The sequence below is a fragment of the Macrobrachium rosenbergii genome, chromosome 36 (genome assembly GCF_040412425.1).
Source record: "Macrobrachium rosenbergii isolate ZJJX-2024 chromosome 36, ASM4041242v1, whole genome shotgun sequence".
Taxonomy (NCBI): Eukaryota; Metazoa; Arthropoda; class Malacostraca; order Decapoda; family Palaemonidae; genus Macrobrachium; species Macrobrachium rosenbergii.
Genome location: NC_089776.1, coordinates 1,638,808 through 1,655,238, shown reverse-complemented (window position 1 = coordinate 1,655,238; position 16,431 = coordinate 1,638,808). Strand labels below are relative to the sequence as shown.

The 16,431-nt window shown below is 39.8% G+C and overlaps 1 protein-coding gene across 2 annotated transcripts in view; it reads left to right on the top strand.

Moving 5' to 3' along the window:
* The window catches only part of LOC136856548 (uncharacterized), a 156,563-nt gene that overhangs the window by 25,355 nt on the left and 114,777 nt on the right, over positions 1-16,431 (top strand). The window contains exon 3 of one of the 2 annotated variants that reach the window (XR_010858391.1): positions 4,715-7,647. The gene's annotated coding sequence lies outside the window, so the exon portion shown is untranslated. Of the gene's footprint in view, positions 1-4,714; positions 7,648-16,431 lie in introns of those variants that run through there. The other variant, XM_067134387.1, reaches the window with a different exon arrangement.

Here is a 16,431-nt window from a genome sequence, read left to right as displayed (position 1 = left end):
CGCACTCTCAGCCATCCTTGAAGAGCAGCAGTGCACTGCCATCTCAACAATCCCAATTTAGGCAGTTCCAGGAGGCTCGAGGCGGTCGTGGAAGAGGCGGATCCTTTCGAGGGAAGAAAGGTAACAGGGGAGGACGAGGTGGTGGTAGAGGTCAATTCAACCAATGAGACATTTCAGGTTGGGGGCAGACTGAAGAGGTTCCAGGAAGCCTGGAAAGTGTCCCCTTGGGCCTATCAAGTGGTATCGAAAGGTCTGCGCTGGGATTGGAAGGGCCCCTTCCGCAACAAATACTTTCATCAACGCAGCACAAAAGAGTCGCTCCTATTTTTGAACAAAATGCTAATAAAGGACACAATAGAGAAATGCCACTTTATCAGGTTCCAGGGGAGACTTTTCAGTGTTCCAAAGAGGGACTCTCAGGAAAGGAGAGTCATTCTGGACCTCTCTGTCCTCAACAAAGCAATAAACTGTCCCAAATTCAAAATGCTGATGATAGATCAGATAAGACATACCTTGCCAAAGGACAGCTACACCTCTTCTATCGACTTGAAAGATGCATATTGGCACATTCCAATCCAACCTCATTTTCGCCAGTATCTAGGATTCCGTCTAGGTCGCCAGTGGTACAGATTCAAAGTGATGCCATTCGGCCTCAATGTAGCCCCCAGAAGGTTCAGACCTTGCAGGACTTCGGGTTCCTAATCAACTGGGAAAAGTCACGGCTGAAGTCAGAAAAGAAGTTCAGATGGCTAGGCATACAATGGTGTCTAGGAAGCGGAAAGCTAGCCCTACCAGAGACCTCCAGGAGGTCAATAGTAGATCAGGTAAAGAGGTTCAGAAAAGCCAAGAGTTTTTCCAGAAGGAACCTAGAAGTGCTGCAGGGCAAACTACTATTCGCATCAATAGTAGATCCAGTCTTGAAAACGACTTTGAAGGATTTGAACCGGATTCTCATTTTAAAGGCAAACAAATCATTCAGAGACCACAATGTCTCGGTGAAAAGGAGGTGCAAGACAATGCTCAAACCGTGGGCATCGAATCAGGCCCTGAAATCTTCAGTCCAGCTAGTCCCGAAACCAGTCTCAGTGACCATTCATATGGATGCTTCGGTGAAGGACGGAGTGGAGGGACACTCAGATCAGAACAAAGTGTCCGGAAAGTGGTCGGGAGCCCTCAAATCTTGTCATATCAATATCAAAGAAATGATGGCAATGCTGCTGTCACTCAAGGGACTGAAACCCAAGAGGATCTCACATTCAGTTGTTCATAGACAACAAGCCGGTGGTACAATGCTTGAAGCGTGGGGATCAAGGTCAAAGCCGTTGAATCATATAGTGCTGGGGATCATGAGATTAGCTCAGGTGAAGAAATGGTCTCTGTCAGCATCCCACCTTGCGGGAGCTCAGAATGTCTAGCGGACTCCTCTCAGATTCAAAGCCCAGGAAGGGGAGTGGGAATTGGACAGCCGGTCATTCAGCGGGATCCTCCAAGATCACTCATATCTTCAGGTAGATCTGTTCGCAACACGTGACAATCACAAATTACCGAATTTTGTCACCCCTATCACGACCTTGAGCAGTGGCCAGAGACACGCCGCTGGACTGGAACCTGCTGGGAACATTTATCTGTTTCCAACGACTTTATTAATGAAAGTAGTACAACTCCTCAAGGAGTTCAAGGGAGGAGGAGTAGTGATTGCTCCAATGTGGCCAAACAGCCCTTGGTTTCCAACCCTACAGAAGCTGACTTTTCATCACAAGCCACTACATCTTCCTATTCTTTCCCAGCAGGTTCAAGGGATAACTGTCTCGCCTCCTCCTTTCTGACGAAAAGCCTTCACGTGTGGACTTTCTCAGATCCCTGTGCTTCATGGAATGGTCACCTGAAGTCAGGAATTCTTAATCACTAATATTAAGGGGAAATCCGCCAAACAGTATCAGTCAGTGTGGGACAAATTTGTCTCATTTGTTAGGGACTGTAAACCAACTACCATCGATAATAACTTCGTGGGGGAGCTCTTTGTGTTTGTATTTGACGTAAAAAAGTTGGCGCCCTCCACTATTAAAAATCACAAGGCAGCCCTTGCGGTTCTTTTAGGGTACGGATTCGGAGTAGGGGTGCAATCAGAAGTGTTTGAAATGATGATGAAATCAATGGCTCTCCGCAGGCCGAGTGAACAACCATGTGAATTATCATGAGATCTAGATATAGTCCTAGCTGCTCTGAACAGACGTTCAGACAATAATATGAAATTTTTGTTAGAAAAAACGTTTTTAGTGGGCCGGGCGATGGGAGCCAGATCAGCGGAGATCCATGCACTAAAAAGAGGAGATCAGTTTTGTTCTTTCGGAAAGAATAATGTAACCTTTTCATTCGGAGATTTTTTAGCTAAAACTGAGAATCCGTTTCACAGACGGAAACCCACAGTTATCCCTTCTTTGCCCTCTAATCCGAAGCTGTGTCCAGTGGCCACAGTGAAAAAGTACCTTGATCGCACCAACCATATCACCCAAGGGCCCCTCTTTTTGGTACCAAATGAAAGCACCCCACTTTGCCTAGAAAGCCTCAGAACCAGCATTTATAATTTAATTGTAGATCTATGCCCAGGATCAGACCCAAAGTCACATGACCTCCGTAAGTACGCAGCCTCACTTGCCTTTTTCGGTAACTTTAGTATGGAGGACGTATCCAAGTACACGGGGTGGTCTGGGCATGGAGTGTTTTTCAAACACTATGTTAAACAAATGCGAGGTGTCTAGACTGCGTGCATATCCCTCGGCAAAGTCATAGGCAAGAGATAAGGACGCCCGGAAGGTGAATTGGCTGGCAAGAGGAACTCTTCCTTTAAAGTGAGTGAGTGTTTTAAAAACCAGTAGGTTATTTTTTCCTATCATAGTCTATTTCTTTTGCTCTTCACCAATACACAGTCTCTTTGGAGACAGCTTAAAGGGTGAGCTGTTACAGCTGTAAAGGGAAAGGATTTTAGATTTCGGTTTGAACCCCAGGGAAGCGAAAAAGTTTTTTGGTTAGGGAAAGTGGCTAAAAGTCCATCCTCCCTGTCAAATGATGTTTGACAGCTCTATAAGTATACAAAAAGCTTCTTTACTAGTAAAATGTGGACAGATGATTGATACAAGGGTATACATACAAAATTTACATTATATATATATATATATATATATATATATATATATATATACATATATTCCGTAATTATGTCGTATAAGCGGAACATCGTCGAAAATCGTCAAAAATCATAAGAAAACCTTACTTTTAATGCTCTGGGTGCATTGAAAGCGATGTAAACTGCATTATTATTGTAAATTTTACATAAAAAAACCTTCAAATTATGATTATTCTGCCATTTTGGGGCCATATTTCTTCCGTCGGATGATATTTCTATTCATAATTTCTGATGAATTATTTGATTGTCGGGCGTCAGTAATTTGGGGACTGCCTGTATATATATAAATGCAAATTATAGGTAACATATAAATCAAGAGAAAGCACATTTCTATTCATTTGATTATATTGTAAATTTCAGGGCATATTTCTTATATGACAAAATAGTTTTTGTGCAAAAATCAGCCTTCTAACTGTCATAGTTTCATAGTTATTTAAAAATAGCCATAATTTTTTTCTTTTGTTTTCTTAAAAGTTAGTTTTTCAAAAATAAATGCTTATAACTCCAAGTAGACTGAACCAAATTTGATGAAACTTTTACAGAATGTAGTATATCTGTATATCTTGATTTTGTACATGGGAAATTAATTTTTGAGTGAAACTTTTTCTTTTTGCATATTTTGGAAAAGTTTTAAAATCTTTTTATCAAATAAAAAAAATTAACCTAGAAGTTGAATTTCTAAATTTCCCACATTGAAAATTTTCAATATTAGTTGAAGAATGAGTGGTAAAAATTGAAGCAAATCCCCTCATTCACAAGCACTTTCTTTATAATGGGGCCTTATGGAGTCAGTGCTCCCCTTAAACTTACTCTGTTCCATTTGACTATGCATCAGCCTTTCACAAGAAATTAAGAAGAGTACAGTTAACATTCAAATACAACATCTATGGGCATTCTAAGGCATAAAAAGCAGCTCACAAGTTGCTTCCATCTAAGTCATCACTAATCATCCTAACTAACTTAACCAAACATTCCTGACATGCTTACACAGCACAAGATGAACTGCTCGCAAACCCCTGTAGATTGGCCATGCACCTAAAAAAAATGCCCATGTATTGCAGGATCTGCCCCAGTACCCTTAAGAAATATGGGCACATCAAGATATGATTTGTATTAACTAAAAATATGGCCTGGGGCATGAATTAGTTCAGCCTGTGCATGAAGATGGTTTGATTTATAAAGGCCATAACCCAACCCAACCCAACCCAAAAGACTTGTGACTAAGGCTGGTGACCAGGGAAATATCCTCACTCACCTGACATTACCATGTACTTTTTCTTTGGTGTGCTGTCTGGTTTGAATGTCTTGACCAGGGGTGGGGAACCGTTTTGTGCATGAAGACCACATTGAAATTCATTATCCCTCATAGAGGCCGCATTCAATCGGCAACTGGTTTTTACAATTATTTTAAACCTTTTGTAAATTTACATAATCTCATAGAAAGACAGGAGTAAGACGTCTTTGAGATTGCTTCTTTTGAGACAGCATTTTAATATTGGTCTCTAACATAGTGGTTTTCCATTTTGATAGGTCTTCCAGATGCTCATCTGTCACCTGCATTCTGAAAGAATTCTTGATTTGTGTCAAGTACGAGACTGTGGATTCACAACAGATGTTGTAGAAAAGCGTGAAATCAGTCATTGTGTTAAGACAAGGATATTCTACTGCCTTTCTTCAAATTTCAGTGATCTTCCCTGCTGTCCAACAGAGATTTCAGGATACTATCCTCAAACAACTCAGTGAGTTCCATTTGTAAGTATTTGGGTGCCTCTGACACATCATTCGAGTGAGGCAGAAAAGCTAGTTTCAGGGTGATGTTATGCTTTTCCAAATCACTAAAGCTTTCACTGTATTCTTCTATTACTGAGTCTAACACTGACTCGTATTCTTCAAAAGATTCACAGGTTTACTCTTCATTCTCTCTCATTACTTTTGTTAATTGGGGAAAGTGTTCTGAAAGTTCTGACTTAGCCAGAAGGGATTTGAAAAATAAGTTCTTTCTAAATGCCAGAATTTTTTGCCCATCATATACAGTATAAGTTTATTTTTGCCTTGCATCAGAATATTAAAGTCAATTTGTTTTAACATCACGTACAAATGCAACATCTCCGTGAAAATTTGCATCTGATAATTCACAATTCTTATTCTATTCTTTGTAAAAGTTAATTATTTGGTCTCATAAAGACAAAATTTTGGCCTATACTTGTCCTTGTGACAACCAGCATACTTTTGAATGATAGGGCAAATCTGCAGTAATTATCTCATCACCCATCATCCACATGTATTGAAACAAAAGATGCCACATGCCATTTGCTCGAAAGTTGGGTTTAGTTTGCTTATCTTGACATCTCCCCCTCCCCCTTTTTTTTATCTAGTAGTGATTTATAAAGTTTAGAGATTATGTCATTCATTTATTTCCACGCTGCACAAATTTAGTATTACCTTTTACCTATTTTGTAAGAGTTCTGCAGTTAGGTTTTGCTATATATTATTGTAACTGGTTGATTTTATTGCCTTTATAGTAATTAAGATTTATCTCTGAAAGCTGCAGAAGGTCACAGGTTTCCCACCCTTGGTCTTGACTGTGCTTTTTCTATGCTGACTTAAGTTTTTGAGTCCTACACAAATACATTTTACTTCAAGCACAAGCTGGAAATGGCTCATCCCTCCTGTCAGTCTGTACTTCACTTTTGTACTGGCTGCCATCAAGTACAGACATCTCTCTGTCTTCCTACTGGACTTTGGTGTTTCATCTTTCTCTGATGAATAAAGTGGAGTATTCGTCATTCTTTTGTATTTGTGTATGTGTTTGTGTTATTTGATACCTAACCCATCAGTTAAGTGAGCCTGCTTGCAAGGAAATTCAACAGTTTCCTTTCCCTTGCCATGGATAGATACTTTGTTTTTGTGGGAAACATAGCAGCTTCTAGAAATGTTCATTAGTGGGTGTGTCATTGTTCGATGTATTTACCAATACTTTTTACTTTTCATTTGGTAGTTACTGTGATAGTTTGGTCTACCATAGATAAGGTAGTCTTGTCACAGCCTTCTTTTTGCCCTGTAGAGAAAGACTATACTGTATCTTCATTTGTTCCTACACAAACACAAACCTTCAGTCTTTACATAGGATTTTGCTTGTGAATGTGAGCTGGAATGGCCCTCTCGGTGGTCTGCGCTCCACTTTGGTTTCGGCCGCCATTGTGTGAAGACACCTCTGCACTTCTCTGCCTGACTGCCGTTTGCTTATTGTTCCTACACAGTATACAACCATCGGTCTCTGCATAGGAATATACTTCAGCACAACTGCAGTCCAGCCATTTAACTTTAGGCAAGGTGGTTAAGTATGTAGTTACCTACTGACTACGGGTGGGAGTCCTGCCCACCTAGTCGGTATGCACTCACTTTGCTTTTGGCCGTGGTGAGAGAGAGACATGCGCTCTTCCCTCTGTGCCTGCCATTTAACTGATTCATTTGTTATATTTTCTTGATATATATTAGTGCGTTACCGTATATGCTTATATCTGAAGAATATCGTTCTTAAATGATCTAATGCAAAGCCAACCCCTTATTTTACCATTGTGTGTTGCATATTCAGTATTGATATAATTGTTTATTCTGACATAATGCAACCCCATAACTTATTAACCTTGAGAGTGGTAAAACTGATTTGATGTTTTTGCTTATATCTTGACATAATGTGCTAATATGATATAATGCAATCCATCCCTTTCTTGTACCCTTGTGTGTTGCTTATTCAGTATTCTGATATAATTGTTCATTCTGACATAATGCAACCCTACTAGTTTTTTAGCCGTAAGAGTGGTCAAACTGATTTTTGCAATGAACTTAAACTGGTTTCTGACCTCACCGTACGGACTCTATGACACTTTGTTTTCTCGCAGAGAATTTTATTCTTTCACAGTGCAAAGGACAGTTTGTATTCTGAAAGTTATTATTTGACATTTGTAATGTTTTACGTTTTTCAGATGTTCTAGAGCTCAAGGGACTTGGGAATTATGTGTTCTCTCGCTAGCAATATCTTCGGTATTGCCCTGTACATTGCCAATTGCTCAACCCATGACACAATTTGGAGATCTCTGATGGGACCCACGTTATGTGAATTGGTATAAGCATACCTCTGCACAAGTTTTGTCAGACACTCGGGCAGAGAAAGCAACTGTTTATCGATATACTCATTACTCAGTGGGTCCAGGTGCACGGGTCTCTGATGGGACCCACGACACCACTGGTGCTCGGGTTTATTTGAAACCCTGAGTTACTTTTTTTATCAGTACCATGGAATCACTCCACAGGCTGGTATAGAGCCTGACTCGGCTCGAGATTCCTTGATGTCTGAAGCAGCAGAAGCAATTGATGCATGATACTTTCATGACTCGGAAGCATCGAGTCCGCTCACCTGGAGAAACTTGAACAAGTTTCCCATACAGTCCTCTTCGTATGCAGAGGCCTCTCTCTTGGGGCATGTTGAAAGGACAGCCCGAGTTAATGCCAGAGTGCACGATTGCTCTCACAGTTGCACAAATGAGCCTACTTACCTAAGGATAGCTTCTGTGCGCGTTGTGTAAACCCGTATGCTCTCCTCTGGACAGCCTCCGCCCCACATTAGCGTGGTCGGGTTTGCTCTCTTAGACCCATGTAGCCATCGTCACTGCAGGGTGACAATCTTTTACAGCTTTCCTCTCTTGTCAGAGCTTCAGCTCTGGCAGGTCAGAGAAAGGTGCTCAGCCTCTTGAGAGAAGGCTTCCTTCTTGCTGAGAGTAGTCCAGGGGTTCTGTGACCTGGAAAGGCTCTTTAAGATTCTTTCATCAGGACACAGACACTCCCAATCTTCAGAGAACTTATTCAGAGATAGTGTTGCTGATGTGTCAATGATCTTGGGAAGAGACCATGGCTACTTCCTTGGATTGTAAGTCTACCCTCAAAGTTTTTAGGGACCAAGGAGGAACCCAAAGTTTCATTGATTTGATCTTCTCCACTTGCAGAGGCCATGGCCTCAAAGAAGACGTAGCACCTCTCCAGGATAGCCCATGTTCACGCCCGAGAGTGCACGATCGCTCTCCCTGGGTCATCCCTCATCCATGTTCGAGTGAACGAGCCTGCTTACCTGGGGATAGCCTCCCAGCACATTTGCATGATTACATTTGCTCTCCCAGACCTGTATGGCCATCGTCAACCTAAATTGAAGACCCCCATGGCCTTACACACCTGCAGGGTCCTTGGCTTCTGGCAGGTATTGAAAGAGTGCTAGACTCTCTCACCTGTTTTCCTACCTCCTCGGAGTCTTCCAAGGACCAGTTATCAGACAGTTTTGGGTTTGGGACTGGAAATGTTCGCTCTTTCATCCTTTCCCAACCACAGTAACATATACTCCACTTTCAGTCTGCTGACCAAACCAGTAGTATACTCAAGTGGTAGAGAGATCACAGGGCACCTCTGGAGGTTTTTTTCTCAGAGATCGTCCATGAATTTGGGAGTTTACTATCTCAAGGAAGAAACTTAGCTTCCCTGTAGGCTGTTCATCAACCATCAAAGGTTTTTGCGATCCCCTATAGGAAACCAAAGTTGAAGGGCTCATTATGGTCGCAACTTGCCGAAGGGTTTTTTTAGCCAGGTGAATTTTCTCTTGTATGACCAAGACAATTCACTCAGGTTTCCCCTATTATGCAGGACACTTCCTCAGCCTTTGGGTCACCAAAAGAATGCCTCAGTTCCTCAGAGAGCCCTTTGCTGACCAACAGATTGAGCTGTTGTTCGAGTCCATTGCTAACCCCCTCCCTGCAGAGGGAACTTCCCTTCCAGAGGGCAGTGACATAGAATTGACTGTCATTGCAGCATTTCATACAGTCCCCTCAAGGGATCTTGATTCAATTACATGGCCTAGATCACTTCTTCCTTTTCAAGTTCTCATAGTTCAGGAAAGGAAGTCACCTTCAGGAGACTGATGTTGTCTGGAGGTAGAACCTTCTTCTACCTAGCCCACCAGACAGCTAACCTACGTGCGAATCTGATGCCAAGAGGAGAGACACTGTCTTGACTCAGGTTACCAGGTTCGTCAGTAATGAGTCTTCACTGGTTCTCGTGAATGAACTGATACTGGGTTCCACATCCCTCTGGCTAGTGGTAAAAGTTGACGCCTCAAGTGACAGAGGTAGCATCAGGAATTGATCCACATGTTCACTGGCAGTGGCCAAGATCTCCAGGTCTTTGCATGATTTTACAGCTCTGCCTTCGGGCCAGACTGTTTCTGCCTCTCCGGTTTTGAGGAAGCCCCAGGCTTCTAAGGGCCCACGAAAGTACACCCATTCTTCTTTTACCCTACAAGAAAGGTGCACAGCAGCGCTCCTTTTAGACCCCTGTCTGCCCTGGAAAGGGGCCAAGGGTATGAGGAAAGGGGAAGGACGATGAGGGCAGCGTTCTTTTCTACCTTCTGCTATTGGAGATTGGGTACCTGCCCTCTTTTCTGCCTTCTGCTATTGGAGATTGGGTACCTGACAGGCCATGAAGCAACATGGCACCGTACGGGGCTGAAACCTTCGAATTTGCGGTCCACTTCCAGACTTCAGTTCCCGGTTCTTCCTCAACCTCGCCCTTGGGAGGAGGTGAAGGCATTGCCAAAGACAGTAAAGTTAGTACTCGTTAGGATGCATAGTTTCAAATATATATCCATCTTATCTGGGGCCAAGAGACGACTTATCTAATTTGCCGGGACTTGGCAGTCTTGTTCAAGTTAGAGAAGGTAAGAATGTAGTTAACTACATGCTTAGCCACCTTGTTTAAAGTTAAAACAGCCGGTCTCCAGCTTCGCTGAAGTATATTCCTATGTAAAGACCTCAGGTTTGCATAGTTAGGAAAAATACATATTACTTTAAAAACTTGTCATTTATGTTTTGTTTTTAGTTGATATATTTTTGAGTGATTACTGCTTATGATATAATTATATACAAACCCATCAATCACTTTAGCCTTTTGAAGAGGAAACTGCCGAGTCACTGTCCTGGGAAGAACAGACTGGTATTTGGTGTCTTTTGGGCGGGGTTTTGGTGGTGGGGTGTTGATCCTCATTCATTATCATATGTACCATCGTGACATGAGTGTAATAAACAATATAGTCCGACTTCTTTTTCCAGGTGTTGTGGAGGCTGAGGGCCTCAGAGAGTTATATGCCTTTTTATGCCACTCAGGAGAGCCGAGTGTCTTTTGGACTAATAACCACTCTTAGGCTTGAGGGACTTGCCAGTATCTGCTCCGACCATGCCCAAGACAACTTACCAGAAACAGTGTCTGCTAGCTGTAGGACTGCTACTTCTCTCTTGGTAACTTCTGAAGCAGTGTCGAGATTGAATGTCCAGGTAGTGGCCTATACATCATCTCTAAGTGATGTTCTTTTCTACCATTACCAACCCTGGTAGCCTGCCTACCCAGACCACCAGTGCCAGCCCTGATATCAGTCTACCAGGACCAGGCCTAGTCTGGCTAGCAGTACTGTGGCACCTCTGCTCCTGTTGCAGGAGTTTGGTCCAGGCGAGAGATCGCAAAGTCAGGGCCATTGCCCTGTCCCTTGCATTCCAGAAGAACCTGTTGGTTCAGCAGATAATACAGGCAGGTATGTGGATGCACCAGACCAAATTGATCTTGTATTATCTTCAGGACTTGCCCATAAGTCTTTGGGTATGCTTTTCCTTGGATTTTGTGGTGACTGCCCAACAAGTTGTGTGGTTCATCCTACTCCAATAGGGGACTTGCATCTCGTCTAAGGTGCTCGGTAAGCAGGAAAGAAGGGGTGTGTGTGACTGGTATCCTCCCTTCTCTCTTTTACCTGTTTCTCTCTCTCTCTTAAAACAAAGAGACAGATAGCGAGCCATCAAGTGCTGGACAGACCACGTGACGAGGGCATCCTGTCCATCATGTTACTTAGATGGTTTGGGATGCATGTCCCCCCCCCTCTCTCTCTCTCTAGGGGAGGGGAGAGAGGGATAGACAATAAAATAAACCTGTTGGTCTTATTAGCAAGTTTTATTAGCTCTGGCACCCTTGGGTTCTTCCAAGCCTCTTTTCAAAGTAATGACACAATTCAGTATTTTCCCCCTTGATTTGAGACCACCTTGACGTGGTGAGGGCTCTTGAACCGCAGGAATCTGTTCCTGGGTTTGAGTCCAAGAGTCCCATATACTATTCTATATTTCTCTTAATTAATTTTTGTGAAGTTTTCTGCTTTTGCTAAAATTTATTGGCCCTGATAAATAGGAAAAGATACCATAACTGGGATTGGGTATATATCCGAAGCTAAATAGTGGGAACTGTGGTAGGACCATCAACTACCCAATAATTTTCGGCCCTGAAAGATATCAGGCGGAACTATTCTTCAGGGCTGTACCACGGATTCCAGGGGGCTCTGGTTTTGGGGATGGGACTCTCAGCATTCTTTCCAGTTTGCCCATAGCATGATTAGAGTGGGGATGATAGTATTCTCGTAACACCTTCAGTCCTAGCAAGCGGATTTGGCTTACACTTTGGCCACTTTAATCATGTCGTGCCATCCCGTGGGGTAGGGTAGGGACGCGGACATTTGGGAGTCAGTTCTCACTTGTGCCATTGGTGGAAGAATAAAACTCCATGAAAAGCTGATGATATCTTTTTAAGGTTTTCAGGTAATTTTTTTCTCCCTCAGATCTTTATGATAAGTGAAAATAAAGATTTGGGTACCCCTGGGCCTTTTGAAGGTAGTGACTGCACAATTGACAACCTCTGGACCCTCCTCTGACAACTTTTCTTTAGAAAAATAAAAAAAAAATCTTAGTGTAATCACACTGGGAACCTTATGTTCTAGTACAAAACAAACCCAAACGAAATAAATATTGTCTTGACCCAACCTTAACTCACATCGACTCCCTTTTTGGGAGTGGAAGTTGGTCAAGGTTTCTAACCATGGAAACAACAAATTTCTACCCTAAGTTGGAAAACTCCTTTTGATAAGGACACTCAACGACAGAAATGTCGTTCAGACAAATAAAAAGAAAGACGTGGCTTATAGAGGCCACAGCAAAAAAAAAAAAAAAAAAAAAAAGTCTGAAGACTATTTATCCATAGAAAGTATTGACAGTGTGAATGTAAAAGTAAAAAGCATGACACTATGAACAGCATTCAGGGTACTATTGTATCTCCTGAAAATAATGATGAATCGGTTGATAAGAATGTGCTGTTGGACTCTCTTAAAATGAGATATACCAAAGTCCTAGGTTTTGAGGTACTGCTATATATGTACATAAGAAAGTGTGTTATGATAAAATACCTGTAAACTTTACTGATCTGCAAATATAGAGTATTAGAATACGAATAAAAAACGATAATTATTTAGAATACGAATAAAAAACGATAATTATGTAAGTTTTAATTTATACAACCAACCTAATAAAAACTATGACTTTGACAAACTTAAAGAATTGTTTAATGATGCCAAGGAACCTACATTAATAGTACAGTAGGTGATTTTAATGCTCACAACCCAATGTGGGACTGTAATGGTACAGACTCAAGTAGAGCAGGAAGTAAAATAGAAGAATTCATAGATACATATGACATGTGCTGTATAAGTGATAACGAAATCAGCACATATTTTTCTAAAACACATGGAACATTTTCCTCAATCGACTCAACTCTATGTACATCCAACATAATTGACAGATTGGATTCGAATACCGTTGATGACATTAATTTCATTATTACAAAAAAACCCCACCAAGCATGTCCCTCAATATAACATTTATAAAGCAGATTAGGAGCCATATGAATTCCACACTAGGAATATCCCACCATTTGAATATATTTAAAAGACCATAATAAAACTAATGAATTTCTTGTTGATTTCATTACAAATGCTGCTGATAAAGCAATACCAAAATCCAAATCTCATCCAACAAAACAAAGTCCCATGGTGGTCTGAAAAACTAACAGAATTAATAAAAATAAAACACCAAATTGGAAGACGATTAGATAATTTGAATAGAAAGTTCAGTAAAATAAATAAAACATTACCGATATTAGAAGGAACTGTACAAAAACTATGTTATTATTAGAAATTGATACATTAAAACCTCTAAATAACAAAATATCTGGAAAATTTAAAAGAGAAGTAATTCAGGATGAATCACTTCATGGAGGAAATATGTATCAAATCTCTCTAATAATACCCCATATAAAAAATATGAGAAAAATTCAGGAAAATAAACAGTAACCCTTTTAAACCATCTAAACATGACATAATAAAAGATGAGAAAAGAATACTTGATCCTAAGGAAATAAGTAATGTAATAGGTGAAAATTTAGCAAAAGTAAGTAGTGACAAAAATTTATATGAATATTTCCACACAAAGAAAAGTAATATAGAATTAATAACAATAAATTTTGAAACAATAGAAGATATATATTATAGAAAATTTAATATGGAAGAGTTGGAATTTGCTCTGTTGAACAGCAGTAAATCTGCCCCTTGAGGTGACAGTATTTGTTTTGAAATGATCCGCCATTTAGCACCTTTGGCAAAGACGTTAGTTTTATAACCACTTAGGGCTTCAAAATTTATTTCCTGATGAATGGCGTAAAGTTATAATTATTCCTATCCCCAAACCTGGAAAAGATCCCAGTAATGTAAACAATTACAGACCAGTTTCTTTAACAAGTTGTTTATGCAGATTACTAGAGAAATGGTAAATGCTCGTTTTACTAACATGGCACATTCGAGAAAATAGAATTTTGACTCCCACTCAGTTTGGGTCACAATGTAACAGATCTACACTGGATTCCCTGTCTAACTTGGAAGACCACTTACAAAGAGGATTTGAATGAAAACAAATTACTTTAGCCGTCTTTTTTTTTACATTAAAGAGGCATATGATACTACATGGAGATATGCAATATTAAAAACATAAAAACAGCATCCATGGACGTTTACCTAGGTTTATCCAAAACTTTCTGACAAATCACACTTTTCAAGTGAGAATTGATGATGTATTGTCAAGTACATTTCCACTTGAAAATGGTGTTCCACAAGGAAGCGTCCTTAGTGGCTCACTGTTTACTTTAGCAATAAATGACACCAGTAATATAATCTACCTATCGGAATTAAAAGTAACTTGTACATGGATGATTTTGCCATATATTATTCAGCATCTCGCATAAAACATGCAGAGCGAATCATTAATAAAACTATAATAAAAATAGATGAATGAGCTTCATCTGTAGGCTTCAAATTTTCTACACAAAAGACTCAAGCAGTAATGTTTTGTAAAAATAAAAAGTGGAAAAAAGGTGAAAGATTTAAAAATCAGAAATCATTACATACCAACTGGCCAAACAGCAAAATTTTTGGGATTAGTATTCGACACTCACTTGAACTGGCGAGCCCACGTAACATATACATGAAATCAAAATGTAAAAGAGCATTAAACCTAATTAAAAACTATCGAACACTACTTGGGAGCCAATAGACACCCTTACTGTACTGTATAAAACAACAGTGCTGTCTATCATTGATAATGGAAGTGAAATATATGGCTCTGCATCGGATGCATCGCTGAAAACATTAGACCCAGTTCATAATGAGGGCCTTAGAATATGCTCAGGAGCTTTTTCATCATCACCAACGTCTTCTTTACAAGTTGAATGTGGTGAACTACCTCTCTCTCTCTCTCCCCTTAGAGAACTAGTAACAATGAAAAGTACTCTGAGAATTCAGACAAATGATTCTCCAACCAAAAAATTATTTGGATTAAGAGATGTGTTTATAAACAATCATCCACCTCTTTCCCAATTAGAACTAGAAGATTGTTTGAGTCGCTAAATATAAATATGTAATTACCGTATTAAAATTACCTCCTCCTTGGACAATGAATAAAATGAGATTTTGTACACACTTAAAATATTTATCAAAAAGGTATTCATATACTCCAGAACACCATAGACAACATACAGTAGAACATATAATCCGAAAAGGTCAACATTCCACTGGATCTAAGTCACAGTACGGAGTGGGATATGCTGCAGTATCCCAAGACAAAATGTATCAGTTCTCTTTACCAGATAATACCTCAGTGTTTACAGCTAAGTTATGTGCAATAGCATCAGCCATAAAAATAATTAAAGATGCCTCATTTAATAATTTTGTGATTTATAGCAACCCCAGAAGCACTGTAGAAGCCATTCAAAGCTATAATAAAAAAAAAAATAATATTGTACAACAGATTAAGTTTTCGCTCCGTAAATTGTATAATAATGGAAAAAATATTGAAATATGTTGGATCCCTGCCAGTGTAGGGATTAGAGGAAATGAATAGGCTGATAAAGCAGCTAAAGAAGCAGTCCACATAACAAGAGCAAATGTAAACACCCCTATTAGTGACTTCATATAAGATATATAAAAACAATCATTGTAAGTAAATGGCTAAATATATGGAATGAAGAACCTGAAAATAATAAATTAAAATAGATAAAATCCAATGTTGGAAAATGGAGTTCATCACATCAGAGAGAGAGACACGCACAAGTAATTCTGACACGTCTTCGAATAGGCCATACTCGTTTGATTTGACACATGGACTCTTAATGAACAATCCACATGGCCCTCCTCCCGAATTCCCAGAGTGCAAAGTGTGGATGACAGTGAAGCATGTACTGTATGAACATCCAAAATATAACCTGCAGCAATTATCAGATTTTGGAAATAAATCAATAAAAGAAATTTTACCAGAATCTTCAGCATTTTTGTAATACCCATGTTCATGAGGAGCTGTGATTTAATTGATAAAATATAAAAAGTAAATAATAAAATTACAAAAATCTAATGAATTTTAAAACAACTAATTTTAAAATTTTACTTAAATTATTTTGAATTTTAATATACCTTTTTAATTAGTATATGCGGAAACATGAGTATAAATGTATTTATTGTGTGTGTGTTCCAGAGTGAGAGCGTATGCCTTTGTGCAACTTTTAATTTCATTTTCATTCATTCATCACCATACCAAGTGACCTATTTGGTCCCAGTGCAAGGCTTCTAGCCTAGACCTCTCATTTCATCCAAATCCTTCGGGGCAGCCGTATGAGAGCTGATAGTCAGCTCAGTGGTCTGGTTAACCTTTTTTAATAATAATAATAAATTCATTATTTTAAGCTCAGAAGTCTAGCAGTTGCAACATTCTATATGTCCAACAAGCTAGAGGCGCGGGATTCCT